Consider the following 10149-nt stretch of genomic DNA (forward strand, 5'->3'; position numbering starts at 1 on the left):
AAAATTAGGGAAAATGGTATGTTAGATATAATAGATAAAGCATGAAAATAAATGGATTAGTAATATTCAATTTGGTTCTATTTTAATGTTTATTTGGAGACAACATTCCATATTATAGGCAGATAATGCTTATAACTATTATTTAGAATAATATCTCTTGATTCTAAACAATATATTGAATATATTGTCATGGTTTTATGTCTAAAGAAGGGCACAATTCGTTTAGAGGTTATTAGTATTGATATATTTGTTTTTACGGCCATCATAATTAAATAGTTTCTCGTATCCATCTGACGGAATAACATTCCTTTGCTTTGATTCCAAACATCAATCATGAAAAGTTTTCAATGGAATTTAGTTTGAAATCATATTCACGTAAATTCCATTCCTCCAAAAAAAAGAAAAAAAAAAGGGAAAATAGATTCGTTGTTAATAACGTGAATTTAATATTTATCTATGAATCCTGCATTGGACAAATAATCAGCGTCCGTATATATCCCAACAATGCTAAAGGCCGTTGGTAAATCACCGGAACACCAATGTTTCGACATTTGAGCTGCTGTAAAACAAATAATAAAATGATACTCTCTGCTTAAACATAAAAGGTAGATTTAAAAACATAAGCATCCTATTTCAGATAATTAATGTTGTAAATAAACCTGAAATATATATCGTATGGATTGCATGACATAAAATATTTAAAACATCTGTTGTTGGAAAGAAAAGATTTTACATCTGGTTACACTACCCTAATGCTCTTTAAAGCCTTTGTGTTTTAAGATCAGAATCTTTCTGGCTCAATTCTTTACCTAATATTAGGCAGATTGCCTTGGCTAGTGTCTTTAGCCATGTATCATATTTCTCAACTGCTGAAATTTCCTTTCTTCCGTATTATAAAATGCCATCCCTACCAATTATAACCAATTTTTTTTTTTTTTTTTTTTTTTTTTTAGAATTTTGACAAGACCCAGTAATCCAATAAATAGTTCTTTGTTATCAGAATCTTTCGTCTGATAAATATCTAGTTACCAGTATTGTGAAACCCATATGTATAAAGATATGCACACACCCATACACACAGCATACACACAGACATACACACACACACACACATATATATATATATATATATATATATATATATATATATATATATATATATATATATATATATATACATACATATATATATATATATATATATATATATATATATATATATATATATATATATATATATATATAAATGTATATATGTGTGCAATTTTAACGTCAAGGTTAATCAACATGAGAATCGTTCAATAGCATATTTCCATTAAAGTGGAGAATTCCACAAAACCTAACAATTCCGCACGTTGATAGAGCAACATTGCGTCTTGCTTACGGAGGGTTAGTCCGTATCATTTTCAGCGATCAGTAGACATGGGGCATATTGGTGTCAGGTGTACAAATACGTCTGTTTCTGTATGCTGTGCGTACAGGTGTTATTTAAACCAGTAAAATAAAAGTTCAAGATGCCTAGATACACAAGGACTAACATATCAGACGCTACTGCTGCGGGAGATAAAAACGAAAGAGCAGTTGGTTATAGCGGTACTGATGAAGAATATAGATGAGAAAAAGAACACGGGACTTAGAAAAAAGGTTAGATTTCCTAGCCAACTTAATGATCAGATTCTTGGTTGAACAAGAAGAGGAGCGTCGCGCAACCACAGCATATCCGATGTACATAAAGGAAGTTCAAACACACATAAGTGAAAGTACACATGCACAGCCGTGTGAAAATAAGCTAAACGTCGTAGTTCGGAAACTGCCAGAACTCCAGGCAAGTATTAGGCCCTTTGATGACCAACGGCCAAATGAAGGGTTTCAATCGATTGAAGTGTTTTTGAGAGACTTAGAAGTAGCCGCATATGGGTGGCCAGACAGAGAAAAAGCAATTCAAGTAATTAGATTGCAGAAAGATGCTCTGGTAATAGAGGTAATGTGTTGGCCACAAGACAGTTTAAGATGTTATACTGAAATAGAACGATGTTTAATTGAGAAATATGCCTTAACCGATGCTAGAAAAGGGGGCATAAAAGAAAATTACAAACAAAAAATTTGCAACTCGCATTATTTGGGATTGTGATTTCTTTGCTACAAGGAGTGTCAGTCTCCCAGAGGGTGATAAAAAGGCAATATCCTTAAACATATTCACAGATTAATAAACCTGTATTTTTGTGGCTATTTGTGCGATGACAATCGCTTGTTAGAAGACATAGTGATGGATATATAAAACATTCTAGATAGTTTGCCAGAAGAAAAATTGACTGAGAATAACTGCCTCGATTCCGATAAGGTGGCAGCCATAAGAGGCACTCACCAACCCCCAAAGCGGGAGAGGGAGAACTTAGCCAGCAGGTGAGAAGAGTCTTCAGATATTGGCAATGTGGGGGAGAGGGGCACCGACGAATGGAGTGCTCCACCCAAGGATCTCCCTGCTGTTACACTTGTCAGGCCTACAGTCATCTATCTTGAGAGTGCCTAGCAAAAAAGGCCGAGGGTGGGCAGGCTGTGGAACACGCACACCACCCACTGCCCAACATCATAGGAAAAGAAAACAGAGGAAGGGGGAGACGAGGGAGATCAATCCCCCCCCCCTCCACCCCCGCATGACATCAGAAGCAGCAGTCGAGGCAGCAGTGAGAGTGGCTACAACAGACTTGGTAGAGCAGGCACTGGGACCTCTATCGGTACAGAGGCAGCGTGCATCGGCGTTGTAAGCGTGCATCGTCGTTGCAAGCGTGCATCGGCGTTGCAAGCGTGCACCTTATATCCTAATGGGCAGCTAGTAATGTTAGCAGTTAGGATTAACCTACCAGATAAGTCCATTCGGGTGCTGATCGACACAGGAGCCAGCTTTTTGCTGATTGAAAAAAGATTTTCTTCAAACCTACTACAGTCAGTGCCATCCATCATCCTCAAAACGCCAGGGGGAAATAAACTACACGCAGAGCGTAAAACGATTGTCAATATTCAGGTGGGATCTGTGAAGTTTACAGATTATTTTTTTGTCTTCCCCACCTTGGGAATTCCAGGAATCGAGGCTATATTAGGGATTGATTTCATCAGTAGTAATGAAATATGCATTTTTTGGGAAAAAGATACAATAACAGTGAAAGCAGGAGTGAGCAATTTGCCGATAAAAAGTCATGAGAGAGTAAGTGCTTTTGTGGGCACGGAGAGACGATTAAGTAAGGTAATAGCTGTACTTGAAAGAGGAGGAGTGTTGTCTCCCCTGACACTTACAAGCATATCAGTGACCCCATGTCAGCCTCTCCCGGAAGGAGCCAAGGTCGTTGTTAAACCACATGACAATTGGGCACACGTAGTCTTAGAGGGCTTGTCAGAAATAAAAGAGAACAGAGCTGATATAACGATAGTTAATTTGTGAAATAAAAGAGTTTTATTAGGAAGTGTTTCTGCATGTGTATTAGAGTTATGTGAAATTGCTAATGATGGGATTTTAGGAGCCACAACTCTAGCCCGCACAGACGAATGCACTCAGAACTTGATTATGCAAGCGCTAAAACTATGTACGCCAGAATATCAACCTGTAGTTAGTGACAGTGTTAATAATTATTCCGATGTAATTGCAATTGGAGAGGAGCCACCCGCGACGATTGATCAATTTCCCTTTAGCATTGAAGCTGGGCAGGTGGAGCCGATCAGGTCAGGGCCTTATAAGGTACCCATTCATTTCCAGGAGAGATAGAAAGGGAAACTAGTAAATTAAGGTAAGAAGGGATGATAGAGGAGAGCAAAACTCCCTGGGCTTCTCCAATTGTAGGTGTTAGGAAAAAGGATGGCTCGGTAAGATTGTGTGTTGATTATAGGAAGTTGAATGTAGTCACAAAGGATAATGCATTTCCATTACCCTCGATCGAAAAATTACTTGTGAAAGTACGGGATAGTAAATAATTCACAACTATTGATTTAAAGTCTGGATACTATCAAATACCTATTCTGAAAACATTAAATGTAAAACGGCATTTATAGCTAACGATCAACTATTTCAGTTTAATTATCTTCCTTTCGGTGTTAAAAATTCTTCAAGTCATTTCTCTAGAGTAATGATTGTGGTTTTGCCTCCCTTAATTGGCCATGATTTTTTTTTTATTTAGACGATATCATAATTACAGGGAAAACAGCCGAAGAACATAATAATAATATATGTAAAGTTTTACAAGTATTGCGACATAATGGTATAAAAATAAATTTGTCAAAGTGCACATTTTTTTGTAAACAGATCGAATTTTTAGGTCACAGAACAACCACAGAAGGTATCCAACCCGGCCCCAGTAAAGTAGAAGCTATTAGAGATTTCCCCAGGCCACGTACCCCTAAGGAAGTAGGTTCGCTAGGTATTACCGTAAATTCATAAAAGGTTTTGGAGGGATAGCGAGACCCTTAGATGCTTTAAAGAAACAAAATGTAATAAATTGAGGAGTGGAAGAAGAAAAGCGCCTTTAACCATTTGAAAGCTGCCTTAACTAGCAATGACTTATTTGTATACCCATTTGTTCTGCTTCAAGGGCATTAACAGGGGCAGAAAAGAATTATAGTACATTCGATTGAGAGGCTTTGGCTATTCTTTGGGTTCTAAAGAGGCACTGGTACTCTTTATTAGCTCAGTCGATTGACTTGCAAAGTGATCATCGGGGTGATGATCACTCTTACAAAAATGACTTCACATCTAGACAAAAGCAATGGATTGAAAGATTATTAGAGCTTAATATAAAGCGTTTTCACCACAAAAGGCAAAGCTAACAAGTAAGCTGATGCCCTCTCTAGAGGTGCAGTAATAGGAGTAACAACCAGGGCACAAAAGAGGAACGAGGAAGGAAACCAAACTGTTGGAGACCCCATCAAAATAAAGAACTGGATGTGAATTCATGCGAGGAGTAATGAGAAAATGAGATCCGTGATGAGAGAGAGAGAGAGAGAGAGAGAGAGAGAGAGAGAGAGAGACTTACCTTATTGCCTTATTCTATGTTTGGGTTCCCCCAGGTCCCTCAGTGTGAGGCACCTCGTATATCCACCAGAGAGTTGCTTAAGCATCTTCCGGTGTATTTTGCATCGTCTAGTCTTGGAAAGGTCTGGGATGCATCTTAGGTGTTTATCGAGCTTATTCTTAAACACATCTACGCTTACTCCTAATATGTTTCTTAGAGGAGCTGGCAGTGCATTAAATAGTCGCTGCATTATCGATGCTGGTGCGTAGTGGATTAATGTCCCGTGTGCCTTCCTTAGTTTTTCTGGTATAATTTTGGGCACTATTAATCTATCTTAGCTTGCTCTTTCTGATATTTTTAGCTCCATGATGTTTTCATCGATTTGTTTCCATGCTTGTATTAGCATGTAGCGTTCTCTTCTCCTTTCTAGATTGTATAATTTAAAAAATTGCACTCTTTTCCAGTAGTCAAGGTCCTTAACTTCTTCTATTCTAGCAGTAAAGGACCTCTGTACACTCTCTATTTGGGCATTATCCTTTTGGTAGTGTGGGTACCATATAACATTGCAGTACTCAAGTGTGCTACCTACATGTTTTGTACAGCATAATCATGTGTTCAGGTTTTCTTGTTTTAAAGTGTCTGAATAGCATTTCCATTTTAGCTTTACATTTAGCCAGCAGTGTTGCTATTTAGTCCTTGCATAACATATTCCTGTTTAACATTACACCAAGGTCTTTAATTGCTTCCTTGTTTATGATTGTCTCGTTATTAGGTCCCCTGTGTGCATATATCATTCTTTCTCTGTTTCTATAATTTATTGATTCAAATTTATTGAAGTTGAATACCCTCCTATTTATCTCCGCCCATTCATATAATTTGTTTAGATCTCTTTGTAATGAGTTCCTATCTTCATCACAAGTAATCTCACTACTTATTCTTGTGTCATCGGCTAAACTTCTCACTACAGAGTCTTTAACATTACAGTCTATGTCTGAGATCATAATAACAAACAACAGTGCAGCTAATACCATACCCTATGGCACGCAAGATATTACATGAGCTTCATCTGATTTCTCATCATTTGCAACCACTATCTGTTTTCTGTTTTGTAGAAATTCTTTTATCCATTTTCCTATCTTTCCCTTAATATTATGCTTTCTCATTTTTTTCTCTAATATATTTTGGTCTACCTAGTCAAAGGCTTTTGCAAAATCTAGATATAAAACATCTGTGTCTTTTTCATTTATCATATTCTAATATATGTTTTCATAGTGTGCTATCAGTTGGGTTTGTGTACTTTTATCCAAGTACAAATCCGTGTTGACCTATGTTTAATAAATTATTTTTAACCAAATGATTCATTATTTTTTTTTTTATTACCCTTTCATACACTTTCATAATATGTGATGTTAGACTAACTGGTCTATAATTGCTTGCCTCTAGTCTTGATCCACTTTTGAAAATAGGGGTTATATATGCTAATTTATGTTTAACATATATCTCGCTCATATCTACACTTTGTCTTAGCAGTATTGCAAGCGGCTTTGCGATAGTGTGTGCAGTTTTTTTTTAACCCAGTCACTGAAACTCCATCTGCCCGGCCGCTGATTCATTTTTAATTCCGCTTATAGCCTGCACAATATCTGCTACATTAATATCTATATCTGTTAGATATTCACTATTTTCTTCTCTCATTTTTTTTTCATTATTCTCATTCGCAATTCTTGGCATGAATTCATTCTTATATTTTTCTGCTAATATGTTGCATATTTCCTTTTTTTTATTTGTTAACCCTCCTTCCAATCTTAGAGGACCTATTTCTAATCTCCCTTTATTCATCTTTTTTGGATAAGAGTTAAATACTTTGGGGTTTTTCTTGATATCTTTAAGTGTCCTTTCTTCTAAGTCCCATTTTCTCATTTTTTTATTGTATAATCTTTTTTTCTACATTTTCTATCTTACTTTTTATTTCCATCATTTTCCATACATTTTTTTTTTTTGCAAGATTTTTCTTCTACTTTCTAATTTTCTGAAATAAGATCCTTCTGTCTTTTGGTATGCATTTCTGATGTTTATTTTTTTCTTTTCGGTACATATTTTTCAACAATTTTCTCCAGTATTCTGTAGAATATACCCGTATTTACCTGTATATTATCACTTACTAATACATTTTCCCAATCTTTGTTCAATTCCTCATTTATTTCTGATTATTTTATACTCTTACCACAGAAATTATATTTCCCATATCCTTTCCATCATTTTGTGCTTTGTTTTTCTATGTGTGCACTTGCTTTGGAATGGACTATTAATTCTATGACATTGTGGTCTGAAATTCCCGTGTACATACTATTATTTCTTTAACATAATTCACCTCATTCACAAATACTAAATCTAGGACATTGTCCTTTCTTGTTGAAATGTGGTTTATTTGTTGCATATTATGTTCTAATAGCATATCTTGAAGCTTTTCAAACTTTCTCTTATCTTCTGCGCTACTGTTACTCTCTTTTTTATATGTATATATACAACCACTTTCTTCTATCCGTTCTTTACAATCTACGGAAGGAAAGTTAAAATCTCTGGATAGGAGTATATTCAAGTCTTTATGGTTTCTACATTTATCATCTGTTTTTTCTATTATTATGTCAAACTCCTTAATATTTGGTGGCTGTAGTCTACAATATTCACTAATTTTTCATATTCAAATTCTACCGCAATCAATTCACATTCTGTGTTACTGTATTTTTCACAGACTTATCCTTGATTTATGTTTCTTCCATATATTGCGGTTCCCCCTTGATTACTATTTGTTCTGTCTGATCTATATGTTTGGAAACCCTTTATCTGGTCGCCACTGCCAGTCTCTTGGGAATACCATGTTTCACTTATATTTAACATATCTATTTCTTCAATTTGGGTTAGTTCTTCTAAGAACTCCATTTTCCTTTTAGAGTTACTCGTGACTAAACCCTGTGCATTCATCACTATTATGGTTTGTGTTTCTTCCCCATTATTTAATATTGGTAATAATATGGATTTTCCCATGACTCCTTGCTGTTCAGATATGATGTTCTTTTCTTCATTTCCAGGAATTCTGCCATTAAAAAATCCAACTTTCATATTATATTAGCTCTTTCGCCTTCATATTTATTTTGGTGTGTATACCTGCAATTATCCCCATATCTGCACCAATCATTGGCATTATAGATGTTCTCTTTGTAGTTGGGCTCTAATTGTGCATATTTGGGTTGAAAGGCATCATATCTTGGGGCCTTTTGTGCATAATGCTGTATATACTCGGCTGGTTTTTTTTGTTTCCTTTTTCGTTTCATTTTTGCTTTAATTTTTCTTTTCTGTTTTCTGAGTTTTCTGACTTTCATTCATGGCTGCAGGATGCATATATCGAAATTTTTTGTTGAATTTGCATCCTTTTCCTTCTTTCAGTTTTTTGCATATTTTTGGATGGAGATCTCTGCATTTGTCTCCATATCTGTCTAAATACGCACATTTACCATATATTTCATAATTATGGCATATCTTTGGATGCTTGTAGTGACATCTTTCACCAAATCTGCAATTCCCTCTTTTCAGTGAATTGCAGACTATATCTTTCTTTTCTTTCTTTTTTTCTTGTTCTTGCTCTTCCCTAAAAGTATGCAGGTCTAGGTAGAGTCTCTTGGGTCTATTACTTGTTTCCATAGGATATTCTATTTCAACGTAAGTATGTTGTTGAATGGCATCATATGTTGTATCAATGATTCCCTCAGCATTCTTAGACATATCCTGTTAATTTTTCTATTCTTCTTCTTCTTTTTTTTCTTCTTCTTCTTCTTCCTCTTTTTCGTCTTTAAAAATATTTGCAGATTCAGTTTCGACTTAATTATATTTTCTATCCATACTAAGCATGTTGAGCAGAATACCTTTGTGTCTCTATTATCTATATTCTGTTGCACTTCAGCACAATTAAGATGTATGGGTACATGGCATACATCACATTTCCTTAATAATTGTTGTGGGTTAAGAATACTCTACCACATCTTACATGTATTGCACCATTTTGGCATTCTTTTTCCCAACGCATCAATCAGCACATTCACCTTATTGGACTTTTTATTGTTCTTGAATGGGATGTGCTGCTTGATGTAAACTTTCTTTATAAGTCTCTTTATCACCTGGATCTTTTTTGGAATTTCTTCTATTATTTTGATGATGTTTTCCGCAGACTTGCTCCAGTTTGTTTCAATATGTTTCAGAATATTTTTCCGTCACACTGGTTGGAGCTATTTGTGACCTCTGTTACCAGTATATCCAGTGTGTTGATGACACATTCGTTTTATTCAGAAATGAATTCTGTGCTGACTCCTTCGTGGATTTTGCTTATTCACAGCACAATAATATAAGGTTCACAATAGAAAAGGAGGAAGGAATTAGATTACATTTTTAGATGTGTTAGTATCTAGAGAGAGAGAAGGTTTTAATACCACGGTTTTTAGAAAAAAGACTTTTACTGGATTAGATTCGAATTTTTATAGCTCTTGTTTTTATAATTTTAAATCAAACTCTATTTTTACTCTTCTCCACAGAGCATTCCTACTTACGTCTAGTTGGGAATGTTTTCATACAGAAGTACTTTATTTATGTGATTATTTTAAGAAAAACTGTTTCCCGACTAAATTATTTTTTAAGCATCTTAACAAATTATTAGACAATATATTGGCTCAGACTCAAAAAGTAACAATAGTACCCAAACTCAAATTTTATGCGAGCTTTCCTTTTGTTCATGATGATTCCTTTAGATAGAAGTGTACTAAAATCATACAACAACATTTTCCAGCTGTTGTAGTAAACTTAATTCCTAAGAATCCTCTCACAGTTGGCTCGATTTTTCATTTTAAGGATCGATTGAGCCCTTTGAAGTCCTCTGGTGTAGTTTATCAATATATTTGCCCAAAGTGTAACTCTGGGACCTACGTAGGATCTACCAAGAGGCTGTTGAAGGTCAGAATTGATTCTCATAGAGGTGTTAGTTTTCGAACAGGTTGCAGAATATCCAACCCAGAACATTCAAATATTCGCAATCATACTAAAATGTGCAAAATAAATATTGACAATAAAGATTTTAGCATTATAGGGCAAGTATCTAATTCCCACG

This window comes from Palaemon carinicauda, chromosome 1 (genome assembly GCF_036898095.1).
Source record: "Palaemon carinicauda isolate YSFRI2023 chromosome 1, ASM3689809v2, whole genome shotgun sequence".
Lineage (NCBI taxonomy): Eukaryota > Metazoa > Arthropoda > Malacostraca > Decapoda > Palaemonidae > Palaemon > Palaemon carinicauda.